Source organism: Acomys minous (assembly GCF_964271855.1).
Source record: "Acomys minous genome assembly, chromosome: 5".
NCBI lineage: Eukaryota > Metazoa > Chordata > Mammalia > Rodentia > Muridae > Acomys > Acomys minous.
In genome coordinates, this window is record NC_140494.1 from 1969382 (window position 1) to 1982162 (window position 12781).

General features: G+C 42.6%; 1 protein-coding gene across 7 annotated transcripts in view; it reads left to right on the forward strand.

Moving 5' to 3' along the window:
• CHRM3 (cholinergic receptor muscarinic 3) overlaps nt 1-12781 on the forward strand; it is a 457818-nt gene that overhangs the window by 113524 nt on the left and 331513 nt on the right. For 4 of the 7 annotated variants that reach the window (XR_014779253.1, XM_084781759.1, XM_084781760.1 and 1 more), the window contains exon 2: nt 9531-9639. The exons of the other annotated variants lie outside the window; for them this stretch is intronic. The gene's annotated coding sequence lies outside the window, so the exon portion shown is untranslated. The remainder of the gene's footprint in view (nt 1-9530; nt 9640-12781) is intronic. 7 annotated transcript variants of the gene reach the window in all.

Consider the following 12781-nt stretch of genomic DNA (forward strand, 5'->3'; position numbering starts at 1 on the left):
CACATTGATTGCTGACATTCGAAGACAACTGAGTGACTTGCTAGCTGCTACTCCTGAAGTCTGGGGTGTCTGCTCTCTCCTTCAGGATGAACTGTCACTCTCAATTTTCAGACTCTGTTCAAATGTCAAACAATTCTCTGTGAGGCATGGACTGACCTCCTGTGTGTGTTAATTGTTCTGTCCTCTGTGGGCTTATATCCATTGGTAAATACTACATCATAGAATCCAGTCAATTACTAGCTAATGCTTTCTGCTTGTTTTTTTTTTTAATTAACCTCTGTTAGCCTTAGTTTCCCTGCCTACATAAAGCATGACAATCAAAGAACCCATCTTGGAAGCTTATGAGTATGAAAGTAAATACTTTGCTTGTGCTGGTTTGAATGACAATGGTCCCATAGGTTCATATGTGTGAATACTTGGTCCCCAGTATATGAAACTGTTTGGGAAGGATTAGGAGGTGTTACCTTGTTGGAGGAGGTCATGCCATTCCCAGCTTTCTCTCCCTGTGTTGTGATACTGTCTCAAGATGTAAGCTCTCAGCTACTGCTGCAGAGCTGTGCCTGCCTGTATGCTGCAATGCTCCCTGCCTTGGTGGTCACAGCCTCTAACCCTCTGGAATTATGAGTCCCAAATTAAACACTTACTTTTGTAAGTTGCCTTGGTCATGGTGTTTATTTTTCACGGCAATAGAAAGGTAACTAAGACAGAATGCAAGATACTTGACTGCATATCACAAGGTAAGAATCTGTAAGACATTACACTGTGCCGTTCTACTTCATCTGGTTTTGTTGTAGGTTCATCTTTGGTGCCTGTGAACCTCCCAGCTATGGGTGCCTGGCCAGATTTACAATACCAGACATATGTTTTTCCTCCTATAGAATGTGCCTCACTACCCTCATAACATTTGCGCCGTGATTGAATCCATGAGTGTAGCTCGCCATGCGTGTCATTATTGTAGCTCGCAGGGTTCACAGCAGGGTAAGGCTGCCGATGACTCTCCTCCCCGAGCAGCCTGCCTAGCACCTTCTGGTACTATGAAAGCTAGCCAGCAGAGAAGAAGCTTCCTAGTCATGTACTCAAACTTTTAAAAATATTTTCTCCTGCTATAGGACTGCTTTGTAGGAGGGTGGGCACGATGATCTGTAATTTATATTTCTAGGTTTTGCCAAGTGCTCAGCCCAGAATGGAAGCCTGTGATCTCATGCATGTTGCTCAGCTCCTCCATCCCCCAAAGGAGGGCCCCACTTAAGGCTGAGATGGGGCTTAAAAGTATAAAAGTGATTGATATAGAGAACCCTTAATGGGTGTCATCCTCTGTTTTGTTTTTTAATCAAGATTTAGAGATGCAAAGGCTGCATTTAGGACATAGCCAGACACTTTAACATCACTGATTTCTTTCTTTTATGATGAGACTAATGCAAGTCACTACTGCCTGTGCTGCTGGCTCGTTGACCCTAGAGGCCCTCTGTATATCAGGCCATGAGAGTCCCGGTGGCCTCATCGCACTGGTGGTTGGCAGAGCTGATTCTTGCAGCTATGGAAGAGCCAGGATCTCAGGGAGACCTGCTGAGCTGCCCTGCCAGGTTTCTTTGAGAAAAGATGAGCACTTGCCCTAAGTCAATTCTGTTCGCCCTGGCTGCCCATGTGTTTGAAGGCTCAGGACATGGTGATGTCAGAGTACATGAGGCACCTTCCTGTAGATATAGTGATCAGGGTTGATGTCGGATAGCTGACACTAAAGCGTGACTGGCAGTGCACCTAGTAACCTTCATTACAAATAGAACCCACAGGTCCGAGGGCATCAGAGGTGAAGGGGAGAAATAAAAGAGCATTAATTTAATTTGAGATAGAGACAAAAATCAAGTACTTTTTCTGGAAGAATCCAGGAACTCAACTTGGCTATTCCTCTGCTGATTCAGGCATAAGGGGAAATCTATGCTTGTCCCGCCCCCTCATCACCTCCCGTTCACTTCTGAACTCGCTGATGTCTTTTTCTAGTATCTGATGGGATGGTTTGGCAAAAGCTGCCTTTCAAGAAAAAAAGAAAAAGATTAAGAAATCATTACTGGGAAATATATGTAAGTCTTGCTTTGCTTGAAAAGGCAGTTAACCAGACTACAGCACGCCTTATGCTTAGTGGCTATCAGTTACCTTACTATTTCAGAAAAGGGGAAATGCGAAGTTCTATGTCTTTCACACAATTCATGTGTGTTATATGCCAATCATTACTTGTGGCTTTGTCTGGGTTCTTATCTTTTTCTATCCTTATCCATTCATTATTCATGACTAGAATGTACTGTCTGCAGATGTCAACCATGAAGGGTCAACCCTTCAGCCTTTTTCTGAAAAACCTTAGCTTATCTAAAAGTTTTGGTTATGCATATATGGGGAACGGGTAGGAGATTTTTTTTAGAAAAAATTGCATAAATTACCAGGCTGGAACAAAAAAACATAAGAGAATTTATACTAGGCAGAATAATCAACTAGTGGTATAGAAGGCTGTCAGCTTTGTGTTCCTTGATTTTAGAACCCACTGCAGAATGTACCAGTCACAGCCAGGTGGTGTTGCATCATGGGAGACACGCAAGCCAAAGGATGGAGAGTCTGGATAAAGCTCAGTAGCTTGTGATAATTGTATTCTCATGCATTGAGTAAGATAAGCCTGGCATAAAAGAATTCAGTCTGTATAATGTCATTTGCATGTCATTCTGGGGGAAAGTACAAGTCATTCTGGGAGAAAGTACATTTTTTGAGGCTAGAGCTGTGGGAAAGAGTCGACACAATGGAACATGGGTAACTTTCTCGGGTGGTTGAGGCTGTTTCATATTTTGACTGTATCTTTACACATCTGTGTTTTTTGATAAGATCCCTTCAAACCTCATACCAAAAAGGCTGTTTCTATGCCTAAATGGCCCCAACTGTACAATTTGAAAGGAGCATTCTGAGTTTAATTATTTGACCAATATTACCAATGCAGGGAAGAGCCTCAGTTTGCCTCAGGTGACTTGACCCTTACCACTTACAGACTGAGATTCACTTACCTGATAGGGAAATTTTCTTCTGGTGGCTGACTTAATTTCATTCCCAAGTAACCTCGCCCGGTCTAATCCATTGCATGCTAAAGGTATACTGTGTTGAACTGACTCCTGTATTTACATGTAGTTCTCTTTGCAATTATTATTTTATTTGAAAACAGAGTCATGTCTGTTCTAGTCAAGATCTGCTCACTGGCTATGTGACTATGAACCCCGGTGTCTGTGAAATACAGAGAATCCTAACACTAGTAGAATGTTGTGAGAATAAAAACCATGTACATGTGAAATTCTCACCCAAGCTCTGGGATGGGCAGGTCTGGGAGCCATATGAACTCCTCTTGCTAAGCAGAAGGATAAGGAACAGAGAGAAGAGGAGGAGGACAGGAAGAGGGGGAGGAAAAAGAGAAGAAAGAGAAAAGCAGATGCATACGATAGTTAAAATAACGAGCCATTAGCCAAGCATTTCAGGAAGGTTCTCTAAGCATCTTTTTACTAGTTTTCGTAGTTCTTATCTTCAGTGCAATTAATAAATACAATAAGTCTTGGTCGGAAAGTGACTTTTAATCCTCTCCCCCCACCCCAAGGCAGGTGCTCCAGAAGCCACTTCCTCTGTTCTCTTTGCTTCAACTTCTGACCTTTTTTTTTTCCCCCTGCATTAGCTACACTCCTCCTCACCCCTTAAGGAAAGGGCTTGACCGCCTCTGTATCACCCCTGACAGCTCTGCTGCCTGGGAGAGAGCCCTTTGTCCTCTGCCTGCCAAATGGATGTTTCAACCCAATTAGATAATGTTAGAGCTGGATGTAAAATTCAAATAGACTGCAGAGATGCTCTATTATGTAAGCTATATATGAAAAATCCCACTGATTTCTGTCTAGTTAATTTAACTGTCTGTATTTCAACTCCATAGGATACAACCACTGGAACACCAGCCAAAGGAAGTAGCACAGATAGAAGCTGATTTTCAGTGTGACTGAACTTTTAAAGTTTAATAGCCAATAAACACAAGCACAAAGTGACAGCTGTGTCATTACAAATGTAAACACACCCATCGCCTCACCTAGGGGCAATTTTAAGCAATCTTAGAAACGCCTCCTACTCTCATTGTGCCTGGGTCATTCTCACGAAGCCAATCTTTCACTTTGATTTGTTATTTCCTACCTAAAATAGTTAGTTCAAAAGCCAACAGGATGGCTCAGCAGGTAAGGCTGTTTGCTGCCAAGTCGGATGACTCTAGTACAGTCTCCATAACTCACATGGTAGAAGGAAGGGACCAAAGCAATCATCTCTAATGAAGTAAGCTTTTTAAAATCTCAACAAAGAGAGAGAAAGATAATTTTCATCTAATGCTTTCTGGACAAGAAAATCCAGCTCCAGTAAATATTTTATGTTCCGTGAACCATTGTTTTCCCTGGCCTCCCTGGCCTCCTAAGCCCTCGATAGCCTTGAGCCAGTGATCAATCAAGTGGGAGACTGAGGGTATGGGCAATCCTGAGAGGAAAAGCCAACCCCTCCCACACAAGGAGCACACTCCATTTCCTAATGATTCCTTCCCCAAGTCACACAGTGAAGGTCACTTTTGTGTTTTCCTTGTGACTCGGTGCTTTTGATTGCATAGACTTCTGTGAGTTTGCTGTGCCTTTGTTCTCTGATAATTCGATAAGAATAAGGGAAGAATCTGTTTCTGCAAGAGTTAGCGCCAGGGGGTGGGTCAGAGCTTGCTTTGGGTGAGCTTCTGAAGTTGCAATGTGTGCCAAGTGAGATGCCCTCTAGAAGGTTCACCTTCTGTGGCTCTCTGGACACAGTGCTTCCCCGGTCAATTATCTTTGCCGCCTTGTCAAGTAGGAACTTAAATATCCATTCAGTGTGTTGGCATTTTATTCATGTGTGTGCTAGTGCACGTGTTCACCTGTGTGGGTACCCATGTGTACATCCCTATGGAAGTTTGAGGTCTACTTCAGGCAACAGCCCTAAGTCATAGGGATCTGCCTGCCTCTACCTATAAAACTCTGCGATTATAAGTGACTACCCCTATGCCACACTTTTCATGTGAGCTAGCTGGGTCATCATGGTTGCAAGGCAAGTGCTATACTCTCTTGCAGTATCTCTTCCAGGCCACCATGTTGACTTTTTTATCTTGATAAAATGCAGTGTTGTGCCTTATCTGCTTTCTTTATCAGTATGACGGAATGCCTGACAGAAGTGACATAAGGCAGGAAGGCTTTATCTTGGCTCACAGTTTAGAGGGTACAGTCTACCATGGCGGGGAAGGTCTGGGAGAAGAATTCATTACAAAACCCAGTGCCTTATTTGAAACAGTGGCATCTTGCTGACATCTCAGTCAGGCAGAATACACAGACAGCTCAAGACAGGAGCAGATCAGTGTATAACCCTCAAAGACTACCCCAGTAGCCTCTTCCTGCCAACGAGGCCACAATTTCTAAAGGACCCAGAGCTGCCTCTAATTGCACCACAAGCTGAGGACCAACTGTCACAGACACATAAGCCTGTGGGGGACTTTGTACATTTCAGCCATAGCATGAAGTTTGTATCGTAAGTGTCCCTTGGCTGAAGCCTGGCACTGCTAGGGGATGTAAGAGTCTTTAAGAAGCAGTACTGAAGGAACATCCTTGATTAAGAGAACAAGACCTCAGCTCCTTTCTCTTTCTCTTTTTCACCTGACCTCAGAAGCAGATTTTCTCTGCCATACCCTTCTACCATAATATGCTCAAAAGCAACAGGGCAAACAGATAATTAGTTGGCACCACAAAACTATAAACCAAGATAAACCTTTTTTCTCCATAACTTGTTCATCTCAGGCATTTGTTATAGGCAGAGAAATCCTAGTGACACAGAACATGTTGGCATAATTCAACCTTTGCTTGCAGGAAGTTGGCATCATAATGTGCTAATTGCTTATGATGAGTGGGAAGCTGTAAGGTGAACTGTGTCTATTTTAAGTAAAGTAGGTGGCTTAAATGACGACATTTCAAATAAAACTTCACTTCAGTGGTTCTCTAAATGTTTCCATTGCAGTCGGCAAAGTTGATTAATAAATGGATCACGCTGTTGATGATGCTTGGAGAGGGAATGAGTGGCCGCTTTAGAAGTTTATACACGTTATCTTCTTCTAAGTGTATATCTGAGCTCCTTAAGGTTTTCATTCTCTTAGAGAAACTGAGGAATGATAGCAGCTTATCCACTACTAGGAGAAGTCCGCATTTAGTATTTTATATTCTTTGCTTTCATACCTTTCATGTCAATGTAGCCTCCACGTTTGTAGTAGCATTAAGCCATCACACAGGTATAACAGTTTAGGTTATACGGTGCTAACACTCTCCCCTTTGTGGTTAAAAATAACAAGCCACCCACATTCCAGTGGAAGACTGCACATCCAAGAATATTTGAACAGCACGAGTTGGTCTTGTTGGGTTTTGAAAAACAAACAAAACAGAAACAAAAAGAGCGCAAAGTTGGGTGGATAGTTGAGAAAATTGCATCTGGGGAAGTAGGGAAAAGGATGTCGAATATGATCAAGACTCTTGAAGAACTAGTGAAAAACATGGTAACAACAGCTTTTAGTTATTGTTTGCCTGATAAAGTATCTGTGGAAATCAGCTTGAAGTGAAAGCAATTTGTTCTCTGGAAATGCCTAGACTTCAGAATTCTGTATATTGTGCTGGTGAAATGATGCAATGGGTAAAGGTGCTTGCCAACAAGCCTGATGACTTGAGCTCAATTCCCAGGACCCACACGGTGGAGGGAGAGAGAACCTGACTCCCACAAGCTGTCCTATCAGCGTGTTGTGAGTGTGTGTGTATGTGTTCTTTCTAGAGGGCTCTGGATCTTTCCAGAACTTCTCACTAACCCAGTGTTGCAGTTACAGTTACCACCACTCCTGGATTTTAACAGAGATTCTTGCATGTATTAGGTCTCTATGCTTTTAAAGCGAGTACTGATTGTGTTACTTCATGAGCTCCCAGGTAGACAAAATGCTGAATGGCATAAAAAGTATGAGTTATGGTAATGATTTATTCACCAAGTATTGTATAAAAATGTTTATTCCTCCCGGATCAGAATTCTGAATCAAGCAGGTTTTTATCAAGTGAATGCAACTTTACTGGTTACCTAGAGAAAGCCCAGAGTTCTAAGTTATGGTCTACTCAGAGAAGACACAGGTGAAAGTTAGGCATGGGGCATGGAGAGGCCAGCACATTTGATAATGAAATCACCCATAGTAGGCAAAGCAGATGCATTCCCTGTAGAGAATTTTTAATCCAGAAACATGACTACTCTGGCAAGAAATTTCATCCAAAGACCTAGGTCTGTGTGATCCAGCAGAAATACAGATACACCCTTAGTACACAGCTTTAAGCCCCCCAGCTGGAATACAGACATTCCTTTAGTACACAAGTTCAATCCCAAACAATGACATCTAACTAAGTGACAGACAAAATGATGAGTCAGAGAAATATTTGACAGAATGAGTCCGAAATAGGATATGCTCAACTCTTATAAGAGAGAAACTACTTAGGAGTAGCAGAGAAAGACAGAGAGAGAGAGAGAAAGACAGAGAGAGAGAGAGAGAGAGAGAGAGAGAGAGAGAGAGAGAGAGAGAGAGAGAGTTACAGACAGTACAGAGAGAGGAGTAAACAAAAAAATTGTTGTAGGACTAGAGTAGAGTTCCTGGGGTCAGGTTAAGTTCAGTGCAGGAAGTTTGGTGCAGTTCAAAGTGTGGGATTCAGGGCCAGTTTTTCCAAGCAGAACAATTCAGTGAGAATCTGAGAGAAGCCAGTTTGAATCAGTCAGCTTGGAGAGGAGTTTTGAGCCAGAATGGCTGCGTTCACCCAGTCAGCCAGAGTTCAGAAAGAACTAGAAAGGATGAGCTTATTCAGCAGTGAGTCTCAGAAGCTAAAAACCACTCTAGGCCTAGGTTAGCAAATGGAGTCTGGAAGCTGGAGCCTTCAAAGTCCAGGCTTGCAGAAGCTTAGATTGTATGGAGGCTACAAGCTTCCAGACCTAGGCCCAGCGATAGTTAGAAGCACTCTGGGCTCAGCCAAAGCCATGTATGAGTGAAGCTTGGGCAGGGCTCTTATCTCACCCCATCATCTGAGGAAATAAGAACAGCATTTACATTTAGCAGTAGCAAAAGAGAGAAAGAGAGTGGCATGGAGCCAGAGCCCAAGAAGATCGCGTGACAAAAAGCGCAGTGGGTGTCTTGTGCACCCTTGTGCTGGAAGCACTCAGAATGCCCCTGTTCTGGAGGTGAGAGAAGTTGGCTTTCGAAATTAAGTCAGTTGTTCAAGACTCTAAAACAAACAAAAGAATTCTAGAAATTTTGCTCAGGGTCAACTTTTTCCAACTCAAACTCAGGTTTCCTTCAAGCCAAGTTATAACTGCATGGGGAGCCATTGTCTGTGCTGCATTCACTCCTGTGAGCGAAGACGCAACTTCGGCATCTTGTCTGCAGCTTCTCACATTTCACTGAGAGCACAAAGCAGGTGCTCTGACAACTATTATGACTTTTTTTTATATATCTTTTCACTGGAAAGGCCCCCTCCACAGAAGACCACATTCTCGGTCTCTTACATGACACACCCCTTGGCACATCCACTCCTCCACCTTTGCTTGTTCTTCTCTCATCCAGGCATCCTCATTATGGTCTGTTCTTCACCCTTAAGTAGAGTCAGATGGATGACAGCTCTTTGAGCCCACTTGTGCATTTGAGGGTGGGGCCTGAAAGTACCAAAGGATGTCTGCATGAATAGGTTAGACTAGCAGGGCAGACTAGATGTCACAAATGCTCCGTTCTCTCAGGGAAGTAAGACTGAAGCCAAAAAACCTTGTATGAATGTGTCCGCATTCATGTCCCGGTATAATTTTATATGGCTTGTCATTTGAAATTAAGATAACTCATGCAACTATTTACTTGTTTGAAAACAGAAAGATGTGAAGCCATCCTTAGTTCACTGGCTGTGCAGAACCAGGCAGCAAGCTGTTCTTTTCCTGAGTGAATCGTTGGAGCCTCCAAGCCACCTGTTTCCCTACATTCCAGAATACTGTTCCTAGCTCCTAGCTTCCCAGCTCCCGATAGCCTGTAGAAAGTCCCATGTACCGTGATCAGAACCTATCAAATCCTTATCAGAGGATAGTTTGCTTTTGGTTTGATTTGTTTCTTATTGATAAATTCATGTCTTCCCAGAAACATTGTAGCAATTTTCTACTACATCCATTTCTTAATCATACTTAGCACGGAACTAAATTTATTTCTTAGTCATACTTTTACACTGGCTAAATAAACAGTGTCTTCTCATGGCTGTACTTCACACTGTAGGCAAAACAGAGGCATGTAAGCAAAAGCTCTTCCTGTGATTTTGTTTTGTTTTGTCAAATATCTGTTACTGCTATTGTCATGCAGTTTGAAAAGATGCTCTTGTGAAAATGGTATTACTGATGTCTGTTGACTGATTTTTGTCACTGTCTCTCTGTCTATGCAGATATGACTGGTAATGGCATCTGCTTCAGTCCTGAGTTGCTCAGTGGACTGTGGGTTGAGTGAATCGTATCCCTTCTTGTCGTGATACACAGCAGAGAGCCCCTCCACCTGTAAGTGTGTTTTATTCGCCTTTCTTTCTGTGGTTATGTATTGACAACTTTCAAAGTATAGTTCCATAATGAAAATCATCTATAGTGTTACTAGTAAAAAGCAAGACTGAAACTAGTCTCTCAGTTTCAATGCCCTGGAGGATAAAGGCATAGCCTCAGATATACCTGCATCAAATATTAGTAAGTATCGACAGAGTGCTGTGATGGCTGGTCTTGGTTGTCGATCTGACACACCTAGGGAAATAAAAGCTCAGTTGAGGAATTGCCTCTGCCACGCTGGCCTGTGGGCACATCTGTGGACCATTTTCATTATTAAAATGACATCAGTGGGTCCAGCCCATTGTGGGTAGTACCATCCCTAGACAGGCACGCTTAGGCTGTCTAAAATAGCCAGCAATCCAGTAAGCAACATTTCTCCATGGTCTCTCCTGTAGTTTCTGCCTCCAGGTTCCTGCCTTGTCTTGAGAGGTTTATATGTTAGATGAATCCTTTCCTTCTTCAAGTTGCTTTTGTCATAACAACAGAGCCTCAAACTAGGAAGTTTAGCTCAATGTTAATTTAGCTCAATATTAATTTAGCTCAATGCTCATTGAATTGAGAAATCTCAACGTCTTTTGGTTCTTTAACACCTTATATATAACTAAAACTGAGGTAACTCTACGCTTCAGCTAGTTGAATACTTTGGAGCAGTTCTATTCTAGTCCAACGAGATATTCATGTGCTTCCACTTACACACATCATATTGATGACTGGTAGACGGTATCTATGGTATTGTGAGAGGGAAATTGTACTCTGAGTACCGTAATTGTAGTTTTTGCTTCATTTATCATTCAATTAGTCTGCTATTCTCCAAGCTTCAGGTTTCTCTGAAAAAAAAAAAGAGAGTATCATAAAATAATAATTTCCCCTTCGCCTAAATTCCTAAGACTACTCTGACAGTCAAATGAAGGGATAAATGTGAAATTTTGATCTAGCAGAGAGTTTCAAGTGTTAGGGGCTAGAGACGTTGCTTGGTTGGCCATGTGAGTACTTACCATGAGCAAGGCCATGGTACTATTACCAGCACTACCCACACTGTGCATCAGGGGACACAGGGAAAATCCTGGCACCATGGAGAGAGAAGCAGAAGAGTCATGAATTCAAAGTCACCCTAAGCCACATAACGACCTCAGCTGAGGCTACATGAGATCCTATCTCAAGAGAAGAGAAGGAGGAGGAGGAGGGATAGGGAGGGAAGAGGAGAAGGAGGAGGAAGAGGAGGAGAAGGAAGAGGAGAAGGAGGAGGAGGAAACTGAACAACAAAACGAACTTTATCTGTTGCCAAGTTATAAGCAGAGGGAAGAAAATAGCTGTACTGCCATGTTTTTTTTTCTTTTATTATAATGTATTCACATCTTATCCCTATTGTAATCCCCTCACTCTTATCTTCCTGTTCCCACTCTCCCTCAGATTCTTAATGGAGCCTCACATTTTGTCTGTTACCAACCTAAAAGATACATTTTTTAAAGGCACAATTTATGCTCCATACTGATTTCATCAAATGCATCAAAATATGAATTAGTTTTTCAATGTCAAGAAAATTCTGGGAAACAAACACACAAAAGAGCAAAGATTTAGTTTTATCAATGTTTATTTATTTATTTTAGGTTATAATATAGTTACATCATTTTTTCTTACCCATCTTCCCTCTGAGCTCTCCCTGTACCCCTTGCCTCTTTAAAATCCATGACCTTTTCTTCTTTAATTGTTGTTACATATGTGTGTGCTCCTAAATATATAAATCCTGTTCAGTCTGTATAATGTTACTTGTGTTATGTGATTTTAGAGATGACCATTTGACTGAAAGTCTCAGAGGTCATTTAGCCCAGTTGCTGTGGGTCTGTGGTGAATCACAATGTCATTCTGTGAAGGGAGTAGGCAAGCTTCGTGGCTACTGAGAAAGCACCTACCTCTCTGTGCCCTGGTGTGTGTGTGTGTGTGTGTGTGTGTGTGTGTGTGTGTGTGTGTGTGTGTGTGTGTGATGGCACCAGTAATAAAACACGTTAGCTTATCACACAGCGTGGATTGCTGAAGTCAGTATGAACAGGCTTGCAGCTTATGGGTCCCCTTGGAGAGTGCTCAGTGCTTTTGTGGGGGAGCAGGCCCTGTGGCCAGAAAGCTCTGGTCATTCACTGACTGACTGTGGAACTTAGAATGGTCACTGAGCTTTCTGACATCTCCGTTTCTGAGCTTTTGTTAGGATGACTCAAGTGGACTCTCTTTTCTCCTGGAATCAGTCTTGGTGATACAAACCATTTCCACCAGTCTTAAATATTTAATATTCTTTTAAAAGACAGTAAGTAATTCAAATCAAGTTACAAATTGCAAGCATGCCTTGAGTATGTCCTCCAGGATAAAGGATAAAACCGATCCAGGCGTGGTGGTGTAGGCCTGGAACACCACTCCTCTTGCTGCTGAGGCTGAAGGACTTCCAGGTCAGCCTGGATTGCATAGGCGCTGCCAGGGTAGCCAGGGCCACACACTAAATCTGTCTCAGAAGGCTGATAGACAGTCTCCCAAGGACCGCCAGGGGTAAAGGCACCTATGGGCAAACCTGAGCTCAGTCCCCAAAGCCTGCACCATGAAAGGAGAAAACTGACTCCCGTAAGTTGTCCTCTGACCTTCATACGCACATTGAGGAATGTGGGCCTGCACACACAGACACACACACAGACAGACAGACACACACACTCTAAGGGAAAGTGATACAGAGGCAGACGCATAATAAATAAATAATCCACTGGCTTTTAAAAGCCTATCAGAGGTTGTGAGCAAGAGGTCTATGTTTTATTTATTATGAACTTTGGGTTGTTACAACACTTAAAACTGTATTGTTTTGTTTTGTTTTGTTTTGTTTTCAGGGAAGAAGGAGGTAGGATGCAGTAGGCCACATCACAAAGTGAAGGGCAAAGGGGTCTTAGCTTTCACTTTCCCAACCACACACTCAGCACTGGATACACAAAGTGTCTTGCTCTGAACAAACATCCAGTGTTATCCTGTGGGCTTGCATTGGCTGAGATTCAGCAGTTCAGAATGGGTGACATTTTCCACATGAGTCATGATTTGTCCCCAAGGTGGGAAGTGCTGATAAGGAAAGTGGTGA